General features: G+C 42.6%; 1 pseudogene; it reads right to left on the reverse strand.

Moving 5' to 3' along the window:
- Positions 1-1,748: 1,748 nt before the first annotated feature.
- LOC113246591 (40S ribosomal protein S11-like) lies at positions 1,749-2,231 on the reverse strand (annotated as a pseudogene).
- Between the last annotated feature and the right edge of the window lie 6,668 nt (positions 2,232-8,899).

Here is an 8,899-nt window from a genome sequence, read left to right on the forward strand (position 1 = left end):
ACAAGTTTTACATTTTTAAAAAAACAAAAGGTAAAAAACATTGTGTTAGACAACACATATGTACATACAGCCCCATGTGGCCACCTTCCCTTGGGATTTACCACAGTAAATTTTATTTAGATACTGCTCAGCAAGCACAGTTCCAATTTTCCATTTGAAAAACTGTCTCTTGCAGGTCACTGCACCCAGTGATTCTAAGGGAAAGAATTCAGCTCTTTATCATATCCCCCCTCCCTTTGAAAGAATACTTCAAACACTATTACAGCTCATGCCGAGTTCATCTCGATTTCTTTGTGTGATTTTTCTAACAATCTGAGTGCCAGAAATGGACATGTCTTGGCTCAGATTTAAAGCATGTTTAGATTTAGGTAGTGTTGAATATGAGTGTATAGTTCCATTATCATGAAAAAGTCCCTGAAAGGTAATCATTATAAATACTGCACCCATGTGGTCCATTTGTTGCCAGGAGTTGTATTCAAGGAAGATAATCAAAAGATCTTAAATAGTTTAAAAATATTTTACATTTTTTATTTTGTGTCCCTTCCAGAATATGAAATAGAATCTAATTTACACATGCCAGCAATACTTTTTAAAATCTTTTTAATTTAAATTCAATTTAGTTAACATATAACGTATTATTAGTTTTGGGGGTAGAATTTAGTGATTCATCAATTGCATATATAATCCCCAGTGCTCATTACATCACCTGCCCTCCTTAATGCCCATCATCCAGTTACCCCATCCCCCCACCTATCTCCCCTCCAGCAACTCTCAGTTTGTTTCCTATAGTTAAGAGTCTTCTATGGTTCGCCTCCCTCTGTTTTTATCTTATTTTACTTCTCCTTCCTTTCCCCTAGGTTCATCTGTTTTTTTCTTAAATTTGACATATGAGTGAAATCATATGGCATTTGTCTTTCTCTGACTGACTTATTTTACTTAGCATTATACTCTCTAGCTCTAAACATGTCATTGCAAATGGCAAGATTTCATTCTTTTTGATGGCTAATATTCCATTGTACATATATAGCACATCTTTATCCATGCATCTGTTGATGGACATCTGGGCTCTTTCCATAGTTTGGCTATTGTGGAAACTTCAGCAGCACTTTTTATATCCTCTCTCTTCTTTTCAGTTTTCTTACACACCCCACCCTAACATGTCTGAAGCCTCTCATCTGCAAAAAATGCCTTCAAATACTCTTGTTTCTCTCCTGCTCTCTCTTTCTCCCCAGTATCTTCTGGTTCTTTATTATGTAGGTTAGTTTAGCTTCTCTCTTTATATGTTTCATCTTTTCTCCCCACTTTTGAGATATTGTCTTCCTCAGTTTATTTTTCTATTTCTGCATCGCAAAAGTGTAAGAACTCACCTGGTAGGAAATTAGTCTCCTGGTTGAGGCTACTAAATTGGAAAGATTCCATCTCTTTACTTCCTTGAGGGAGAGAGAAAAATTGAGAAACCTGATATGTTAATAATTTTTTGCCCCTTTGCTTAAGCAAAAAGAGAAAAGGCATCCAGGAACCAACACCTAGGGCAATCCAAGTAATTCTACCAGGCAGTCTTTTTCTCCAGTGGGACTGCTTTTAACAAACCAAACTTGCAGAAAAATTTGCATATATTATTATTTAAAAAACTATTTATTATGTTTTGAAATGCAGAAAAATTTGAAGAAGAAACAAAAGACCTATAGTTCAATGCCCAGATAAACTTTCACTAACAGTATTTTTTTTTTTTGACTGGGAAAATAACTTCATTTTGTTTGGAGGTGTGGGCTGATGTCTAGTCTCAGAACTCTGAACTGCTTTTTGGTGCCAGCAGCCTTGGTGACCTTGAGCATGTTGAAGCTCAGAGTCTCTCTCAAGGGCTGGCACCTACCCACTGTGCCAATGTTGCCAATGTTGACATCCCTGAAGCAGGAGGGAAGGAGCATGGATATTCTTATGGCATTTTTTGAAGTAGTTGTACTTTTGGATGTAGTGGAGGTAATCTTGCCAGATGACAATGGTCCTGTGCATCTTTGCTTTGGTCACCACACCAGATAGAAACTGCCCTTGGATGGAGACATTACTAGGAAAGGGGAATTTATTAACAATGGCATCTTGAAGCCCAGAACAAAGTTTTTGTAGTATCATGAGAGCTTCTCCTTACCAGTTCCTCCAAATAGGCCCCTCTTCTTATTTTGAAAAATGGTCAGTGGCTTTTGTTGGGCATACTAACTGTGAATGTCTGCCATCTTCCTGGCCACCCAAAGATAGTATTTTTAATAATAAAATAAATATATGCATATGTCCAGAAAATTCAAACAAAATAGAAGGATAAAAAGAAATGTTTTCCTTCACCATCCTGCTCCCCAATTTTTCTCCTCAAAGGTAAAGGACCTGACAAGTTTCTTGTGTACTCTTCCAGAAACACATTAATGCATATGCTAGCATATGTGTACTCCATAGTGTCATCTCAAAAGCTCTAGACGATGATGCAGTCTGAAAATTCTTTTCCTAAATCAAGATGATAGAGGAAAACTAGTGACAATATTTAACTATATCTGAGACTTGTGCTCTTGGAGATTAGAGGTGGTTGAGAAATCCCCCCACCTTTTTGTGTTCTGAGAAATGGCTAACCACAAAGGACCACCCTGCCCTCATGTATTCTCACTCTGCTTCATAACTTAAACAAAATTTGCTGTCCACCTTTCCTCATGGTTCCCTTGTTTATCTGCCTCTATAACACTCAGGCCCCCTTCCTTTTCTTTAAGACATTCTTCCGCAGAAATGAACATTTTCCTTATTGCACTTGCCTGAATTTAAAAAAATCTCTTTAATTGTCCGGTGCATTTGTCTTTCACATTAATGTCAAAGAAAAATTATTCTGACACTTGTTAAAAATGGTAAGGAAGACTTTATTCAAGCGCCTATTGTAATGGGGATGGGAGTCAGTGGGTAGAAAATTACTTAGAGGTGAGAGATTTGATAGGATTCTTGCTGAAGGAAGGCCAGTGTGATTAGATACTAAGGGTAAGATATAAAGAATTTAATCAGATATCAAGAGTGGTCATATGCTGAGTGTGGGGATTCTTGCTAAACCAATTTAGGAGGATTTTTGCTAAAATTGGGCAATGCAAAGATGGAAACGGAAGTTCAAAGGTTGAGGCCTAGTTGGAAAGAGGTTTCAGAGGAACCTGACTAAAATTTGGGTCAGGGAGAGAGTCTATGTCACTAACAATTGAGGAATTCGGCCTTCTTTCCATAAGCAAAGACTAACCCTCAACATTAGGCTAAAAACTGTATGTGTTTTAGCCAAGAGTAAAAGTTTTTACTCTTGGATCTTTCCAGTTTACAACTTGAAACTACAAGAAGTCAGGTGCTGGGGAATCCTTTGGGTTCCTGACCAGGACTTCCAAATATCTAAAGATGCATTCTTAAAATATGTTTAACACGATCATTTCTCTATAATAGGTCTCTAGAAATGGTTACTGATCAGCAGCTCCAATATCTCTAGCAAGGGGTAATACAAATTACCACTACTTTTTACAGGCTTTTCCCCTGCAATTTACTTTTGTTTTTCTTATTAGTATTAGAGCCAATCCTTCAGTGCTGCCTTTTTCCATCATTTATTCTCCCCTTATTGGCATGACAGTGAAAGGCTATCTAGGCCAATAAAAAGAGCACAGGGCCTGGAGCCTAATCCAAGTTCCAGTACTGCCCTAGATGCTAACAAAAATGAAGAGGACTGAATTATCCAGAAATGGAAGTTGCCAAGTTTATCTGTAATGGCAGGGGAACATCAACAAGAGGTCTCATGGCAATAACATCCTGAGTTGTCTCATTCCTTCTATCCTTGCCTACAAACAGTTTATTCTTGGCACAATCGCAACAGAGACCCAGTTAATGACTAGATGATGTAATTTTGCTCTTCTCCTGAAATTGCAATGGTTTCCCACTTCACTGAATTAAAGCCAACTTCCTTATCATGGCTTGTCGGGCTGTGTATAATCAGACTCACCAATTCTCTGCCATCATCTCCTAATATTCTAATTACCTCATTCTTTACAGGAACATTGGTCTTCTTGTTCTTCAAACATGTCTCAGGGAATTACAATTATAATTGTTGTTGTTCTTCCTACCTGAACATCTTCCCCTAGATAATCATATGGATTGTTCCCTGACTTTTCTTCAAGTTCTTTTTCAAATGTCACTTTCTCAAAAAGGCATTCGTTAATGGCCAAATATAAAAGACAGATGCCCAAACTATGAATCCTGCAACATATTATAATCTTCCTATTCATTTATTTAGTGTTTGTTTTCTTCTATTAGAAGGTAAGATTCATCTTTTTTTTACTGATGTATTCGGCATCTGGAATGGTGTCTGCCATATGTCAAGCAACCAATAAAAATATGCTGAGTGAATAATAATGGAGGATTAGCATTCCATTGTTTCTTCTCCAAATATCGAAGCTTACCTTTATAATTCATTAGTAGTTGCCTTGTGTCTTCTGGAACTAGGGAGAAAGCCCTGTGTTCTCTGGGTCTCACTTTCCAACTCTAAAAAAGAATGGGCAGGATGCAGCACACCTGTGCTTTCTCCCTCATTGACTGTGGACAGGGTTAGGGCTCAGTATAAGGGAATAAAAGGAGGTGGAATCCTGGGTCCCAAAGGACTAGGAGCCCACTCTTTTCCATAGACACAGCCCCACATCAGGGACAGAGGCAAAGAGACAATACCTACACATGGATGGTGGGACAAGAGGGCCCTTCCTTTTCTGTTCCAAGAAAACATACAGCTCCTTAATAGCTCAGCACTTACAAAACAGCCTGGAAACAAAAAGACTCAGAAACCAAACAATAGGAATGACCAGGCAGTTAAAACAAGGCATTTCCTTACTTTTTCCCATGAAAGTTTCACTTAAACCGCTCTACATGTCACTGAGCTCCGTAAACATAGAATCCACAGGACACTTTCCATAGCTTCCCTCTCCCCCCCTTGTTTCCTGTGTCACTTCCCACCACACACATAGCAGAAGAGCAGCAAGGATGGAGAATAGGGGCAGCCTTGCTCAGTGCCCTTGCTCAGTGCCCTCTATATTAATTGTCAGGATCAATGGAAGATAAATCACAAGCACAGGTTTGAAGAAGGAGATGACTTGGCTCTCAGAATGAGTGGGGGCAATTTTTTTTCATAATAATTTGACTTTTGACATTTTTTGAATCCCCACAATACACACTTCACATCACCACAGCCAGCAAGAGAAAGGGGGCCAAGTTCATATGCAACTTCTGCTCAAAAGAGCCACTGAAGACTCAAGAGTGAGTTTTGGGGTCCCAACCCATTACTCTGAGAAGCCCTGCCTAAAGAAAAGGAGCCTCACCTCTCCTCCAAGCTCCAGAAGTTGCCCAGTTCTTACTGAGATAACAAAAAGTTCCTGAGGGTCATCCACATCCTTGACTATGCCTGCCTGACCTGAAGAGGGAAATCAGTTGCTCCCCACAGCTACCCTCCCAACCGACCAGAACTGACTCCTCTAGAAATGGGCACAACCAGGACACTGCCTGTAGCTCCAGAGCCCCTGAGATAGGCTCTGCTGGGTTCCCACAGGCTCCGACTTCCTTTAGCTTGGGAGTAGCTTCCTGAGTTGGAATCTCCTCTTGAGCACTTGCCTGCCTAGCTATGTTGCAAACTCTGAGAGGGAGGGACCACATCCCACTTGTTCACAGTTTGGTCCCCAGTAACTTAGTCACTATATGTTGAATAAATGGAATAGCTGGGAGATTCAGTAGCTCCTGGTGGGGCGGTCAAGTTAGAGCCCCAGTTCAGGTGCTTGGTAGCCAGACATGTTTGTGACCTCTTCTCCTGTGGTGTGTGTGTGTGTGTGTGTGTGTGTGTGTGTGTGTGCGCGCGCTCATTCCCCCAGGAGAACCCAGCAGCTCCCTGATGATGGGTTTCACAAACTGGTTTTAGTTAATGCCACAACTCTGGGGACTGGCTCTCCTCTTCACCATCCCCACACCTCACTAGGAAGGATTCCCTCCTGAGGAGGTCCCCAACTCTTCCCCACTCCAAGCTCCTCTCTGTCCTAGCTCTTTGTGAGCTTGGACAAGTCCCTGTATCCTTGTCTAGAGAATGGGGAGGTAGGGCTACATGGAGGGCAAGGAGCTGATCAGTGTCACAATTGTTCATCTCCATGACATCTGAACACTGCTGCCTTCTGAACACCTCTGGGGTTGGGTGTAGGGGCTGCAGAGCTCCAGACCCCACTCTCCCACCATTGTGACTTGAGTTGTGCATTCTATTCCATGAAAGTGCCTGTTGCCCACCCAGATACTTCTGGGACAACGAACATGCCTATCTAGACCTGGGCCTTGGCCAGAGAAGCCAAGACTCAGAGACAGTAGGAAACGGGCAGGAAGACCCTTCTGACTGTAAAGATAATTAAGAACAGTAACCATTTACCAAGGAATGTTATGGGTCTCTGTTTCCTAGAGATCATAGAAATGTGGGGGCTAGTGGGCCCCTAGAGATCATCTGGCCCAACCCTTTCATTGTATAGATAAGGAAACAAAGACCCACAGGGAGGAAATTGCCTGCCCAGGGTCACAGAGCAGCAAAATGAAAGAGCAGAGACCCAGACCTGCCATCAGGGTTCCCCAGCTAGAGCACACTTCATTGCTCCAAGCTGAGAGGGCTCCTTCAACCACAAGACAGCCCAGCAGATTCTCTGGAGTGTCTTTGCTGCACAGATGAGGACTTCCTGATGCCTCCAGAGGGTAAATGGTCTGTAAGAGGGAGGGGTGAGGCCAAAGGCCCGTCATCAGGATGCCAAGGCCCAGGCTGTTCCCTGGACATTGCCTTGCCTCCTCTGAGGACAAGAGAGACCATTTTCACTCTGCAGTGTCTGAAGGCTACTCCTTCCTGGGGTCCAGGACCTCTCCTCCCAAAGACTCACCTGTATTTCCAGCACACCTACCTGCCAGAAGACCCCTGACTCAGGCAGTCAGTCAGTAGGCCCCCCTTCCTTTGGGGAGCACCTTCCAAATGCCTCTGGGTGAGTCTCAGCTGGAGCAGGTCACCAATATCCAAGAGCTAAGGTCCTTGTACTGAAGGAGCTTCTGAGTGAGTGGGACACCGAGGCACATGCACCCAAAGGCAGATACTTGGGAGGAAAGAAATGGGCCAGAGTGGTCAGAGGAGGTGGGATTGCATGGGTCTTTCGCAGATGCTGGGTAGGACCTGGACTAAGGTGGTCAGCGGAGGCCTTCCCCGACTCCTTCCTAAAGCCTTCTCTTACCTCTTTGGAGGCAGGACAGGTGGGGGTGGCAGAGCATGGTTGTTGGAACACATACAATTAGGAGTTTGGACTCCTGACATGAGTTACTGGCCTGGCCCAGTGCCTCATTAGCTGGGTGACTTTGAGCTCTTCATTTCACGACTTTGAACCTCAGTGTCCTCGTCTTAAGATTTGGGAACTAATAATGCCCCACACAGCTCAAGGCAGAGCTCATAGGAAGTCTAGGAAAAGCCCGGGCATCGATGGTTTCCAGGATAATATCGGTTCCTTGTTCTTTTTTTTTTTTTTTTTTTTAAGATTTTATTTATTTATTCAACAGAGATAGAGACAGCCAGCGAGAGAGGGAACACAAGCAGGGGGAGTGGGAGAGGAAGAAGCAGGCTCATAGTGGAAGAGCCTGATGTGGGGCTCGATCCCAGAACGCCGGGATCACGCCCTGAGCCGAAGGCAGACGCTTAACCGCTGTGCCACCCAGGCGCCCCACGGTTCCTTGTTCTGTTGGAATATTGTGGGGACCCACTTGGAACCCTAGAGTTGGTATAAAGATTATTTTAAGCTGAAGAACCTTGAGATTCAACAGATAACAGGGGGAAAATCCTTCTTGGAGCTTCCCTTATCTGACTAAAAGCAGCAACTTCTGGGAAATGAGGCGGTCATAAATTCCTTCTTAGGCCATGTACTCCCAGAAGGTAGACTGTGAATAAAATCTACCCCAAATCTCTTCTCCAGGAGAGTTTTGTGGTCCTGAAGGAGACAGAAAGACCACTCACACCTCTAGAGACAAACGTTATCACAAACTTTCCTATCAACTGTTTGTTCTCCTGAAAACCCATTTATCTTTCCAAAAAGGCATTTGTTTTCCAGCAAGTGCCTTTCTCTCCTAGCCCTCACCTAGTAAGATGGCATATAAGCATCAAACTCCAATCACTCCTCTGAGTTATGATCACTCCGTTCTGCCATGTATACGGAGATTGGGCCTGTAAATAAACTCTGGTTTTCCCCTCCTGTTAGTCTGTGTTTTATCAGTTTAATTTACACACCTCAGTGCGTCAGTTACTGAGCTTAAGAGAGTAGAGGAACGTGGAACACTCCATCAAAAACTAATGATGTACTGTATGGTGACTAACAAAACATACTAGAGAGAGAGAGAGAGAGGGAGGGAGACAGTAGAGGAGAAGGTTTTCCTCTCCTACGGTGTTCAGAAAGTGGAATCTATAGATTAATGTGTAGATTTTATTTAGATCCCGACCCAAGTAAACTGTTAAAAAAACAGACCAACCCTTCATGATAGTGATGTGATATTTGAAGTTTGAACACTGACTGGGTATTTGATGATATTACGGGATTATTGTTAATTACTTTAAAATAACACTGTAGTTATGTTAAAAAGAGGATTCTAATGTTCCAGAGCTGCAAACGGAATACTTACAATGATGTGACAATCTGGCTAGGAGTTAATAATTGTTGATGCTGGGTGGTGTGCACAGGAGGGCTCATTATGCTACTCTACTTGTGTGTAGGCTTGAAATTTTCCATAACAAAAGGTTTTCAATATGAAATAGAAAAGGGTGGATCAAGGAGGTATTTATCCAAATGCGGGTTATCTGTCCGGCTTTGGGAAG

Source organism: Ursus arctos, chromosome X, assembly GCF_023065955.2.
Source record: "Ursus arctos isolate Adak ecotype North America chromosome X, UrsArc2.0, whole genome shotgun sequence".
Taxonomy (NCBI): Eukaryota; Metazoa; Chordata; class Mammalia; order Carnivora; family Ursidae; genus Ursus; species Ursus arctos.